The sequence below is a fragment of the Microcaecilia unicolor genome, chromosome 8 (genome assembly GCF_901765095.1).
Source record: "Microcaecilia unicolor chromosome 8, aMicUni1.1, whole genome shotgun sequence".
Lineage (NCBI taxonomy): Eukaryota > Metazoa > Chordata > Amphibia > Gymnophiona > Siphonopidae > Microcaecilia > Microcaecilia unicolor.
Window position 1 is genome coordinate 230,178,014 of NC_044038.1, and position 14,580 is coordinate 230,192,593.

Consider the following 14,580-nt stretch of genomic DNA (forward strand, 5'->3'; position numbering starts at 1 on the left):
TAAGCCAACATCTACCATGTCTTCTAACTAGCAATGCAATACAGAAACCTACACTAGTTGTCTAATGTAGATAAGAGTGAGAGGTAGGCATATCGTGGGCTGGTTGGAGGAGTGGTCGGCTGTGACATCTAGAATGTGGGTTGGTACCACACACTAGCTGTCCAACTGCCAATGACAAGGCTGCATTTATTACCACTTCAAGGGAAGAGCTTTGCAGTGTAAAGGATCGTCAGCTCATTGGTGTGAGTTGAGTGATCGTGAATACCTGTCTTTGTAAATCCTTAGGCTCCTGCAGGCACAAAATCTCTGTTTTATCAAATAAAACATATCCTTGCATCTATTCAGTGACCTTCACTTAACCCCTTTGGTCAGTCTATGTCAAGGTCACTTGGAGAGAACTCAGCCCATCCCTGGCCTCTTTTCTATCTATGGAGTTTAACACAAGTTCTAACAATGCTTAAGGAAAAAAGTTCCATATGTATAAACAAAAGTGTTCGGTAAGTTGTCTTTTAACTTATTTATTTTTTATTTATTTGTAGCATTTGTATCCCACATTTTCCCACCAAATTGCAGGCTCAATGTGGCTTACATTTGCCGTAATGGCGGCTGCCATTTCTGGATAACAGAATTACAGATGGTATTGCGTTTAGGTGCATACATACATGGAACATGATATATGGAACAGGTCATGGAATATATATATATAAACCATGTGCATATATATATACTGAAATACCGAAAGGAAATGCCTTTTAGTTGGGGTCAGGCCCTGTACCAGACTGCCTACCTATCACCACATGCTTAGCTGTGATTGCTGCTACATCTACCTGCAGGCAAGAAATAAAGTCACCTAGTCCTACTACTCTAAATCATTTCTGTAGCACTACCAGTCGTACAGACTCCGTTCCTTTTATCTTGCTCCACCATGTGCCTGGAATAGACTTTCTGAGCCGGTAGGTCAAGCTCTATCTCTGGCCGTCTTCAAATCTTGGCTAAAAGCCCACCTTTTTGATGCTGATTTTAACTCCTAACCCTTATTAATTTGTTCAGAACCCTTATTTTATCATCCTCACTTTAATATTCCCTTATCTCTTATTTGTCATGTTTGTCTGTCCTGATTAGATTGTAAGCTCTCTCAAGCAGGGACTGTTTCTTCATGTTCAAGTGTACAGTACTGCGTACGTCTACTAGTGCTATAGAATTGATAAGTAGTAGTAGATTCCTATACATCTTAGAATGGAATCATCTGTTAGATGATTCACATATACTTTTCACATATAATTACATCAAAGATGCTTTGAACAGGATATGTGAGATAATGCATTGAAATTTTGCAAAATATAAGTATTAAAAATGAGGAAAAATCTATCTAACTAAAGGCCTTAAGTCCACGTAACTAAGGGACAAGATACTAGGAAATGCCAAAGGAAGCAGGACTACAGTAGAAACCGTTTAAATAATATTGGGTAAGACCAACTCAGTCAAAAATCAAATACCGCCTAATACTGATATACCTAAGAAGTCAAAATAGTCTAGCTGGCAACAACTTTACCTTCAAGAGGAAGAAATGTAATTGTGCTACATTATAGAAGACACATTTAATATTTTCATATACCACAATGCATTTACATGGATATTTTAACTGAAATTTTGCCTTTAAGGACAAAACATTGTGCTGCAAACATACTGTTTTCTTCTATTCTGTGTCCTTATACATATATCGGGGAACTACTACTACTACTACTATTTAGCATTTCTATAGTGCTACAAGGCGTACACAGTGCTGCACAAACATAGAGGAAAGACAGACCCTGCTCAAACAGCTTACAATCTAATAGACAAAAAATAAAGTAAGCAAATCAAATCAATTAATGTGTACAGGAAGGAGGAGAGGAGGGTAGGTGGGGGCGAGTGGTTACAAGTGGTTACGAGTCAAAAGCAATGTTAAAGAGATGGGCTTTCAGTCTAGATTTAAAGGTGGCCAAGGATGGGGCAAGACGTAGGGGCTCAGGAAGTTTATTCCAGGCGTAGGGTGCAGCAAGACAGAAGGTGCGAAGTCTGGAGTTGGCAGTAGTGGAGAAGGGAACAGATAAGAAGGATTTATCCATGGAGCGGAGTGCACGGGAAGGGGTGTAGGGAAGGACGAGTGTGGAGAGATACTGGGGAGCAGCAAAGTGAGTACATTTATAGGTTAGTAGAAGAAGTTTGAACAGGATGCGAAAACGGATAGGGAGCCAGTGAAGCAACTTGAGGAGAGGGGTAGTATGAGTAAAGCGACCCTGGTGGAAAACGAGACGGGCAGCAGAGTTTTGAACCGATTGGAGAGGGGAGAGGTGACTAAGAGGGGCATAATCGAATGCAAACGCCCATATTTAAGAATGTCCATCTTCGAAAACGGGTCCGTGAAGGGGTGGGTCGAATCGTATTTTCAAAAAAGATGGATGTTTATCTTTAGTTTCGAAAATACTGTTTGTGCCAGGCAAATGCATTGGATGTGGGCGATAATCGAAACCGAAGCGTCCCAGCTCAAAAATGACCAAATCCAAGGCTTTGGGTCGTGGGAGGGGCCAGGATTCGTAGTGCATTGGTCCCCCTCACATGACAGGACACCAACCGGGCACCTTAGGGGGCACTTTTAAAAAATAGAAAAAAACATTACATTACCTCCCAGGTGCATAGCTCCCATACCTTGGGTGCTGAGACCCCCAAATCCCCCCCAAAACCCACTCCCCACAACTCAACACCATTACCATAGCACCTAATGGTGAAGGGGGGCACCTACATGTGGGTACAGTGGGTTTGGGGGGGGGTGGTTAGAGGCCTCATTTACCACCACAAGTGGTACAGGTGGGGGGGTGGGCCTGGGTCTGCCTGCCTGAAGTGCACTGCAGTACCCACTAAAAGTGCTCCAGGGACAGGACTTGTTGCTGCTGTATAACCTTGGCACAGCAATTGATACCTGAAGACTAATCTCGCTGAAAACGTCCTTTATTTGAATAAGCACCTTTACTCACAGTTAACTGCAGATCAGAGGTTGTGCCCCACTGGCAACGAGTCTCCCTGGTACTGAGATTAGCAGTAGGTCAGAGCTGGCAGAATGTTGTACAATGCCCTCTTTCAGCAACATTCAATGTAAGAACTAAGTTCTGTAACGTGGCTAACACACGAAAGGGATCTAAAACGGACTTACAAACATGGCCACTACCTATTGGACTACTGGAAACAAACCAGGGCACACTCTGACCCAGGTCAGCAGGGGGAAAAGCAACATGGGAGAAGAGCCTACCAACTACCAACATCGTGAGACTGTAACACAAGCTAGTGAAATCAGGAGGCCATTACCCTACATCCACCACATTGCATTGCTGATGTGACCCTGCAGAGCACCCGAGAGCCACATCTGACCCAGGGAAAGGCTATGACAGGATCGAACACATTCTGCTGTCATGGAGGTGGGTACGGAATTTGAGGGTGGCATAGAAGCTGGGAAATAAGGTTTTTCAAGTGGGTTTTTTGTTGGTGGAGGGGGGGGGTTAGTGACCACTGGGGGAGTCGGGGAAGTGATTCCCAATTCCCTCCGATGGTCATCTGGTCATTTAGGGCACTTTTTTGGGACCTGTTCGTGAGAAAAAAGGGTCCAAAAATTCTCGCTGAAAATGCCTTTTTTTCCCATTATCACCTAAAGACGCCCATCTCTGCTCGGCAGATAACCACGCCCCAGTCCCACTTTCACCACGCCTCTGACACACCCCCATCAACTTTATTCGTTCCTGCGACTGAATGCAGTTGAAAACGAACAAAATCGGCTTTCCATTTTACCGATTTGGGTGTTTTTGCGAGAAAGATGCCCATCTCCCGATTTGGGTCGAAATATAGGCGTTTTTCTCTTTCGATTATAAGGTGGTAAGTGGGAGGCCAACAAAGAGATTATACCTCCCAGAACATCCAGCTTACATGATTGAAAAAAACACTAACAAAAGTGCTGCTTTATCCTGTAAGAAAACAAACGTAACTGGGAGAGTCAGTCTCTCTACAACCTTTTGCTGTGCTCAAGAGAATTCACAATCTGTTGGCAAAAGCTGATTTATTTCTCAAAATCTGTGACCAGAAAGTGTGCTTGAGCGGGGGCGGGAAAATAGATTTGTGATTATCCTCAGTGCTGAATGAAAGGAAAAGGTTTAATTGGACAGTTATGGTCCCTATTACAGAGCGGTGGTAAGCCCAACACAGACTTACCACTCGCTCTTCTGGGACTACTGCCGGCCCAACTTATCTTTCCATAACACTTTTAACCTTCATAGCACACTCAATTTACAGACGGGACCTGTTTCACCACCAGTGATAGAGCGTTGTATCCCTGGTGGTGCGCTATTTTTTTTTTATAAAGAATGAAAAATAAAAATTGTAAATAAAAATTGATAGGATTAAGGGGCTTTTCTGGCCCCTTAATAGAACGTGGTCTGAATGAATATTGCTTAGCACAGACCAGTCCATAGGGTGCAGTATTACTACGGCCTTTCTGAGGCATTTTCCCCTTAGTTATTTTGAACTTAGGGCCCTGCTTACTAAGCAGCGTTATAGGCTCGTGTGTTACTCATGTACACACGTTAACCATGTACATGCCTACAATATCCCTATAGGCGTCTACATGGTTAGCGTGCGTGCTAAAAACACTAACGCACCTTAGTAAACAGGACACTTAGTTTTTTGGACTTGGTATCTATATAAAGCATCCACTTTGACTGTGAGTTTTGTCTAAGAGCTATGTGCATTGGGTATTTGTTTAAATATTAAAATATTGACATTTACCTGAACAAAGTTGAAAGTAATGTAAGAGTTGATTGCTCTATGAAAGGCAATTGTGAAAACAGAAACATCTTATCTTACTGACGACGTCTAATTCTACCTGTACTTATGTCATCTGGACACTTTAGGGCTTTTTTTCACTAACCCATAGGGGTCCTTTTACTAGGGTGCGCTAATGGGTTTAACACATGCTCATGACTAGCATGTGCTAAGTGATAAGAAGTCATTATATTCCTATGGGTGTCTTACCATTTGGTGCATGCTAATTGTTAGTGTGTGCTATATCTATTAATTCACCTTAGTAAAAGGACTCTTATTCATAGGCAGTCGGTGGCCCAACTGTTTGGGGAGGCTAAAGGGGCGGGTTTAGAGGTTGGGCCAGGGGCGGAGCTTACCTCCATAATTGTTTGACAACACACAGAAAAAAATAAGTAAAAATAAAATAGTCACAATTAATACCATTTTAAAATTTAGATATTAGATATGTATCATATGTCAAAGAATATTGTGGTTGCTCAAAGCATATACTAACCACAATCGCTCAACTGCAAACCACTATGCACAACTTTGTGCAAAAACAAACTCATAAACCTTACTGTACCATAACACTGGGCAGACCCTAATAAACCAATATACCACCCATACGGAAAATACAGACCGTCAACCATATGAAACAAGGGATCATAATATCACAATTCTCATGTAGAGCCACAAAACACCCTTTTAGGGTGGATAGTGTTCACAATGAGCTGCTTTTATTAACGACCATATGTAGATCCTTCAAGAAGTAGTGTGTCATGATTTAGGCTCTAAAACCCTTTCTGATGTTTTGGTGCCACCTCAGATAAATATTACACTGGGCAGACCCTAATACACCAATATACCACCCAAACGGACAACATCGCAAACCGTCAACAATATGAAACAAGGGATCATATCACAATTCTCATGTACAGCCACAAAACATCCTTTTAGGGTGGATAGTATTCACAATGAGCTCCTTTTATTAACAACCAGATTTCAATTTTGGCACAGTAAAAGTCATCACAAACAAAATATAGGAAACTAAAAGCATTAGGGGCTTATAGCCCATTTAGTTATGTTTAAACAAAAGAGATCTAGACTCAAGAAGAATGTCAGGAAGTATTTTTTCACGGAGAGGGTGGTGGATGCTTGGAATGCCCTCCCGCGGGAGGTGGTGGAGATGAAAACGGTAATGGAATTCAAACATGCGTGGGATAGACATAAGGGAATCCTGTGCAGAAGGAAGGGATCCTCAGGAGCTTAGCCTAGAATGGGTGGCAGAGCTGGTGGTTGGGAGGCGGGGCTAGTCCTGGGCAGACATATACGGTCTGTGCTGGGGCTGGTGGTTGGGAGGCGGGGATAGTGCTGGGCAGACTTATACGGTCTGTGCCAGAGCCGGTGGTGGGAGGCAGGGATAGTGCTGGGCAGACTTATACGGTCTGTGCCAGAGCTGGTGCTTGGGAGGCGGGGTTCGTGGTTGGGAGGCGGGGATAGGGCTGGCCAGACTTATACGGTCTGTGCACTGAAGAGGACAGTACAAATAAAAAAGTAGCATATATGAATTTATCTTCTTGGGCAGACTGGATGGACCATGCAGGTCTTTTTCTGCCATCATCTACTATGTTACTATGATCAAAATATTTATTTTTTATTTTGACTTAAAACCTTCAGAGTCAGCACCTACCTCTCCTGAAATCCAACGTGCGCTGCATGCCACAATTTCCTCAAATTATTATGGTCTGGGTCTGGTAAGGAAGTGGGAACACCTCAGACAGCCACTCTTAACCAGTCTTGATCCTTCCCTACTCAGTGACGGCCCTTCCCGCGCGTTCCCGCCTATGCGGAACAGGAAGTTGCATCATGATGGGAGGGGAGCTCTCGTAGGGAAGGCTGACTCTGACTGGCTGAGCCTGAGGTGAAGAAGCACATCATGATGATGATCGGTGACGTTGGGAAGCCCAAAGCCAGTTTAAGGCAGATCGGCGGTGTGGAGGCAAAAAGAGGAGGAAGAGGGACGCGGCGCGCTGGTGAGAGACCGAGTAGCCCCGGGCGGGCGGAATTGGGCATGGGCATGGCGCTCAGGTGATGGTGAGCTGGCAGCACTGCAAAGAAGAGAGAGGACTGGAGTCAGTCAGGACTCGTCTACTCTCGGAGAACGGAAAAGATAAAGACCGTCGGAGAATGAGAAACAGCTGATCCATCCTGCTGCATCTGGGGAGGCTTAGCCTCCCCAAGCCTCTTACACTGGGCACCTATGCCCTTATTGTTCACTAATTGATATTGCAGCACATCGCATTTTTTACCTATGGGTCACATGACATTTAGCTCAAACAGCACACAATAAATGATAAAAGGGCTCCTTATGTATGTATAAAATTACAAAAGGACCTTACAAGATCGGGAGATTGGGCATCTAAATGGCAGATGATATTTAATGTGAACAAGTGCAAAGTGATGCATGTGGGAAAAAGGAACCCAAATTATAGCTACGTAATGCAAGGTTCCACTTTAGGAGTCACCGACTAGGAAAGGGATCTAGGTGTCATCATTGATGATATGTTGAAACCCTCTGCTCAATGTGCAGCGGCGGCTAAGAAAGCAAATAGAATGTTAGGTATTATTAGGAAAGGAGTGGAAAACAAAAATAATGCCTTTGTATCACTCCATGGTGCGACCGCACCTCAACTATTGTGCTCACTTCTGGTCACCGCATCTCCAAAAGATATAATGGAATTAGAAGAGGTGCAGAGAAGGGCGACAAAAATGATAAAGAGGATGGGATGACTTACCTATGAGGAAAGGCTAAAATGGCTAGGGCTCTTCAGCTTGGAAAAAATATGGCTGAGGGGAGATATGATAGAGCTCTATAAAATAATGAGTGGACTGGAACGGGTAGACGTGAATCGCTTGTTTACTCTTTCCAAAAATATTAGGACGAGGGGGCATGCGATGAAGCTCCAAAGTAGTAAATTTAAAATGAATCAAAGAACATTTTTTTTCACTCAACGTGTAATTAAACTCTGGAATTCATTGCCAGAGAATGCAGTGAAATCAGTTAGCTTAGCAGGGCGTAAAAAAGGTTTGGATGGCTTCCTAAAGGAAAATTCCATAGACAATTGTCTGACACATACTTGGAGTGTTCCAGTTCTTCACGTGGGTGGCAAATTTGATCTTGGCCACAATTTCAGATATTTAATCCAGAGACTGTTTGGAAAGCAATCTTTGGTCTTTAGGCTATTCTGAACACCCAGCTGCAGAAGCTACCTTCACATTTAGAAACTGTAGTTGTTGAATCTTCTGCCTTGAAAACAAGGGGTGATGAGTTTGAAAGCAAAACTGCAACATTTGAGGCAAGATTTCAGGCACTGGAAACCTAAGATGAAACCTGGTTGAAGTATTATGTGAACCTGTGAGAGAGGGTAAACATTTTGGAAAATGTTTTTCAGGCTTTTTCTATTACTGATCCCACACTGTAGATCTGGTCACCTATCTTTGTGATAATCTAAACAGCTAGCAAACAGTTTCTATCACTTTGCCATCTTGATTTCCCCATTACAGCTATGACAGAAAGGATCTAAGAAAGGTTAGTGTGTACAGTGGGTGAGGGATAGTCGTACTTCAATTAGCAAGGATAGGTTTTCTTCTACATCTACCATCCAAAAGATGAATTTACAAGAACGGGAGGAAGAGAGCTGGGTTTAGAATAAACAGTGCCTTGAATAGCAGAAATGGTATCCTTCTGTAAGGAGAAGGATTTGGCTTGGCTCATGGCTACTGGACACCTGCAAAACTAAGTCTATAGTGGCTGAAGCCTCAGAACTGCCAAATAGTTGGCATCCATTCATATACATAGTAACATAGTAGATGATGGCAGAAAACGATCTGCACGGTCCATCCAGTCTGCCCAACAAGAAAAACTCATATGTGCTACTTTTTGTGTATACCTTGATTTGCACCTGTCCTTTTCAGGGCACAGACCGTATAAGTCTGCCCAGACTATCCACGCCTCCCACCACCGGTTCTGGCACAGACCATATTCATATGTTAAGCAAAAGAAATACACTTCCCATTTTGTAGCACTTGGATACAAATCTTGATCTCGTTATAATTTTGGCCATCATATATTCTGAAACTTGGGCGCTTGGAGAATTGGATCGAAGTTATTTTCTTCTACATAAGCTGATGTCCAGTCCAAGCCATATAACCTTATGCACAGGAGAAGAAAGTGGTTATATTTAATTGCTCAATCTCTTAAGTCATTCTTCATTCAGTTTTTGACAGTACAACGTGTTTGGATGATAATCAAATGAACATACTGTACCAATGTTCCCGGATTTCTATGTTAACATCCTAGTTGAGCACTTGAATACATTGAGCATTTGAAGTAGAATAAAGGAGCAGGCTGGATACAGCCTTACTCAATCCAACTGTCTGCACAATTCAGGTCCCAAATTTTTAAAGTCCAACTACCAGACCCTCAGGCTCCTTTCCCAATCTTTTTCAAGTTTTTACTTGTTACCATAACATCTTCTCTTCCTTTATGCTCACATATCTAATACTTTCCACTTTTGGACAAGCTACTCTGTTACTGTACTCATTTCTTTCCACCCACTATTTAAAGTAAACATCTCTGTTCTAACATGCAGTTCAAGCTTTTCTATGTTTGCTTAATCACAGCTGTTCCTAATATTTTGTAATATTCACACTTGGCCACTGTATGTCAGTGACCGGGAAAAGGGGCTAAACTTTGAAGGGGTTGGAGGATGAGGGTACAGGGGTGCAAGTTCATGCTGCTGAGGCTGGCAAGAAAGAAAGGTGGATAAGCCACCAGGAGGCAGGAATCAGCAACTGGAGAAAAGACCTTAGTGAACCTTGAAACTAAGGGGTCCTTTTACTAAGGTGCACTGAAAAATGGCCTGCGCTAGTGTAAGGCACTTGTTTTGGATGCGTGCAGATCTATTTTTCAGCACGCCTGTAAAAACTGCCTTTTTTGGGGTGAGATGTATGATAAGAACAGGGTTCCGGTTAGCCTGATGTTAGTAGTCGAGGCAGCTTTCCAGGAACCCAGTACCCAGGAACGGAGAGGGAACAACAAAACTAACCTCGCCTCTCACTCCCGAAGAATGGGAGGGGAAAATAAACTAAATTAGGATTTGTCCTGCTTAGAAGAGAACCAAACTGAATAATGGTGAATAAATAACAATAGTTTTTTATTTTGTTCAAAATGAGGTAAGAATAAATATTTCTATCAACCTTTATCATCTATTGTAATTTTATTATAACATTCATATTTATCAGTGGTTCTTGTTCCCCAATTTTCCAAATTCCCAATATTCAGTCTAAACTCAACACTTTTATTTTAATACAGTATAGAATTAATCCTACAGTCTTTGTTTTATTCTCTTTCCTTCACAGAATCTTTCCTCGGTACCTGCTTCATCCCTATCAGATAAATATATGTACTTAAATATTCTAAATAGTTAACCCCTTTAATTGCAAAGAATTGATTCTTTGTGCTCTCTCTTTGTATTTTCCCAGGACTTCAGTGCACCCTCCACCTCTCAACTCAGGTAAGTATCTGACTCTCTTTGTCCTTCAACCTTGTTGCAACTTAGCTGTGGCTGATTTTCTTTATAGGTTGTTTTCCTCTGTAATCTTTTTTGCTTGGGGGCCCAGGCAGTGGTGTTCCTGGCCTGGATGGCACCCGGGGCAGAGCGCCGATGCGCCCCCCCCCCCCCCCCGATAGATGACACCTTCCCCCCTCCGGCAAAATGACACCCCCTCCCAAGTGCACCCCGCTGGGGGGTGCCGCTGCGCGCGCCTGCTCTACCGTGTTCACTAAACTTCGTTCATTCGCTGCAGCTCCCTCTGCCCCGGAACAGGAAGTAACCTGTTCCGTGGCACAGGGAGCTGCAGCGAACGAACAAAGTTTAGCGAACGTGGAGGAGCAGGCGCACGCCGCGGCACCCCCCAGCGGCGTGCACCCGGGGCGGACCGCCCCCCTCCCTTGGTACGCCACTGGGCCCAGGATAGGATCCAGGTTCTCGTCCTCCTGTTCGGTTTTTTCTCCCTTCACTTCAACTTTAACCAAATGAAATGGAAGCAATACCCTAACTCCTTAGACTTAACAATCACTTCACTAGGTGGCTTTAATAATTTTTCAGAAATACTGGGCCTCAGTAAACTTGCAGGAAATAAAAGTAACCAAACAATCCCTTACTTCTAAAACCTAGTCTGTACTTTGTTTTCCCTATTCTATTAGACACACTCAGCATGTATACACTGTTGCAACCATTCCAGTCCACAGCATGCAGATTTTTGTAACTCTCTCCCTATCAATTCCCCATTAAATCACACATCACAACTTTTATACTCACAGCACAGCTGTTCCCACTGTTCCAGAACACCTCACTACAGGCAACCCAGATCTAATTTCCTACATTCAGAATTTCCCAGTCCACACTTTCCTTCTATCCTGTCACACTCCCTTATCCCTGCACATCCCTTTCAGCTATTTCAATGACTCCCTAGAACATTTAATGTGACAGGGGGTTAAGAGCGGGAAAAAAAATAATATAAAGTTTCTTTTACTTACCTGGAAGGGCTCCGGGGCCATTTTAGGAGCCTAGTGGGGCCGGGATCAATGTGGGTTAGGTAGTGAGGCCCGTTGGAGGGAGCGCTGTTAGCTCCGTAGCATCAGGGAGGAGAGAGGTGGAGAGGGCCGTTTTGGCCGGTTTCGGGGTTTTTTTTAAGGGAGGGTCCCGGAGACGATTGGGGCAGTCGCTGTTTTTGGAGTCCCGGGGATGACTGAGAGCGTCTCCGGGACTGAAGAACTACATCGGAGTCATTTCAGGCTCAGGAGGTAAGGGGTTTGTTGACCCAAAATTTTAATTTAATTATTTTACAATTGTGTAAATGCGATTTTTTATTTTTTAAAAATCAGGGATTTGTTTAATTTAAATTCTGTTTTCAGATTCGGGTTCGGGGAATTTTTGTTGATTTTTCTGCCGGGTTAATTTTTGAATTTTGATATTTTTAAGGGGTCTTTTGGAGGGGGTTTAGTTTTAGGTGGTTATAAAAGGGTTAATTTTTTAAATTCGACGGGGTAGATTAAGGGGGAAGTGAGTGAATTTTTGGGGTATTTTTAAAATAATTTTGGGATTTTTAAGGGGGTGTTTTGGGAGCAAAAATAGGGCGGACGAGGAAAAAAATGTTAGATTTAAATTTTAAAAACAGGGTTTAAAAGAGGAGGTAGTGTTTAGTATGTGGGGGTGATTTTGGTGAAATTCGAGTGAATTGGGACTTTTTAATTCAGGTTTAAATATTTTTTCCATTATTTCCTATGGAAAAAGATAAAATAAAATGGAGATTCAGTTGTGCTGCCCAGGGTTCCGTTGGTCAGCGGGAAGGCACGGAACCTTGGGGAGTACAACTGATTGGCTGAGGGGTCTCCGGAACTCTGGCCACAGTTCCGTTGCTTAGGCAACGGGGCTGTGGACAGTTGATCAGAGGAGCGGAAGACACCGTGGAGAGTGGTTGTGCTTTGTTGTGTGTCGGGTGCTGAGAAAGTGTATAAGGACTTAATGTGACTGAATGGTGTGATTGGGGAAATAAATAATAAAAATTATTTGAATGCTGGTAGAGTAAGGGGAAAATTATGTGTAAGGTGGGTGTCATAGGGAATTTAAGTTAAATTTTAAAGGGATTGGATTGGGAGTTAATAGGAATTAGAGTGGATTGACTGAAGTGGGAGTGAGGTATGAGTGAAAGACTCCAGTGCTCCTCTAGTGCAGGGAAGGAAAAAAAAATAGAATAGATCTGGAAGAATAGGGATATTTAATTTAATTTATTTTTGAATATATATATATATATATATATATATATATATATATATATGGCCAAAGTATTTCCCTAATAACACCTAGGAGCTTTATAGGAGGGTTCCCTTAGGGAGAAAGGGTTTCTTTCCCTTTTGGTTATTAAGAAACGTGTAGGGTGAAGAGAGGAACGTTTGGATGGAGTGCGGAAAATACAGCTGGGCCCCAACGCAAGACAGACTTCAGAGCTACAGAGAAAATCTACCTGGAAGCCAGCTAAGTGACCTGTGAAACAAAACAATTTAATTACACATACTTACCTGAAAACCTGGGTTCCATCGGAGGAGAGAGAATCCTAGAAAGAGAAAAATATACACAAAGAATCAAATTCTTGCATTGGTTTTAATTAAACATATTAATTGACTCTTAGTTAAATATATTAGTTTAGGAATAGAGCTTTAAGGGAAGTAAATACAAAATACTTATCTGATACATGTGAAATTGATATTGTGTTGAATTAACCTGTAAAGAAAAGAAAACCTGAGTTAATGTTATTGTAGTTTTTGAAAATATATAGAGTAAATTTTTCTTAATTCAAATTTTGTTGTAATGTACATTTTATCTTAAATTTTTCTTGTTATATTGAATAAAGTGTACAAGAGATTTTCAGCAGTTCGTGTCTGGAGCCACTGAATATTGGGAAGTTTAACATTCTTATCCTGAATTAGATTAATTTTCGTCTTCTGCCTTACAAAGATGGAAGACGAGGTTAGTGAGTCTACAACTTCTCCAGTGTTTCACAGTGGGTTCTGAGATCTGGCCCAACTACTATCACCTGACCTCAGAAACCACATAATAAAACCCGAGCACTGGAGGGGTTCGTTAGATTAAATCAGTTTCTCACTTCCCAGTCTCTGCCACACAGTACAGGCCTGAGAGCTAATACCCAGTTTGGGGACCGACTGGAAGAGCCTGGCCTCAAAGGCTACTGGGAAAGGAAGATAGGTCAAGGAAGAATTGAAATCAAAAAGCATTTTCTAACTGTGACATTAGGTTGACAGTTTAGAATGATGAAAATAGACTCTGAGCACAGAGATAGCAGGGAGGAGCCGTATAGCAGGTGCATGAAGAAAAGCAGAAGTCAGAAAGGGTAGAGGATTTTTTCCAAGTGTAAAAATATCAAATTTGCAAATCTTCGGTTAAGTGTCATTCTGACACCTGTGCCATTCGGCCATCTGTGCAAAAGTAGGGGTTCTTTTAGAAGTTCCTAGAGTCTAATGTAAGACAAGAGAAAGTACACATCTCCGTCAGACTTAGGGGATTGTAAGAGATTAATAGGGAGTTTTCTATACTATTCAGTGACATGCTTGGTTTAGTGTTGTTGAATAATGACCAGAAAATAAGGGGTCAAAGATAGGAGTCAGATGAAAGAGGTAACAGCCTTCTCTATACAATTAGAGACTTGGGGGACATAGAACCCCAATAAATTCATCTGTGATGACTTAACTACTCTGTGATCATCCTGTCTTTTGATCTCTCTTACCGCCACAGCTGTCAGTTAACTGAACAATGCAACCCTTATCTCTCCCTTTCCAAACTCCATCTACCTTTATTTGTGGATTGGAATGAGGTTATCTCTAAACACGGTGAGGTTATAGACTTTGTAGTGTGACCACCCAGCGATTTTCACACATTCAAAAATATGTGGGTGTAAAAACTACCATTATTTGAGAAAAAAAAACCAAAATGGGTAACACATAACCAAACAGAGGTGATGGAAACATGTCAGGAGGGTGTTAATGACTTCACAGTGCTGGAACAATGTTGGAGGCCTATCACAAGCAGTCCCTACCTTTACCATGGAAATTTTAACATGAGGTGTGGACCTGCCGGTTCTTCATTATTGCAAGTAGGAGAAGGGGAGAATCAAGGC

At 42.3% G+C, this 14,580-nt stretch overlaps 1 protein-coding gene across 1 annotated transcript in view; it reads left to right on the plus strand.

Annotated features, from left to right (window-relative positions):
* Nucleotides 1–14,580, plus strand: part of LOC115475486 — a 406,432-nt gene that overhangs the window by 116,226 nt on the left and 275,626 nt on the right. The gene's annotated exons all lie outside the window — the stretch shown is intronic.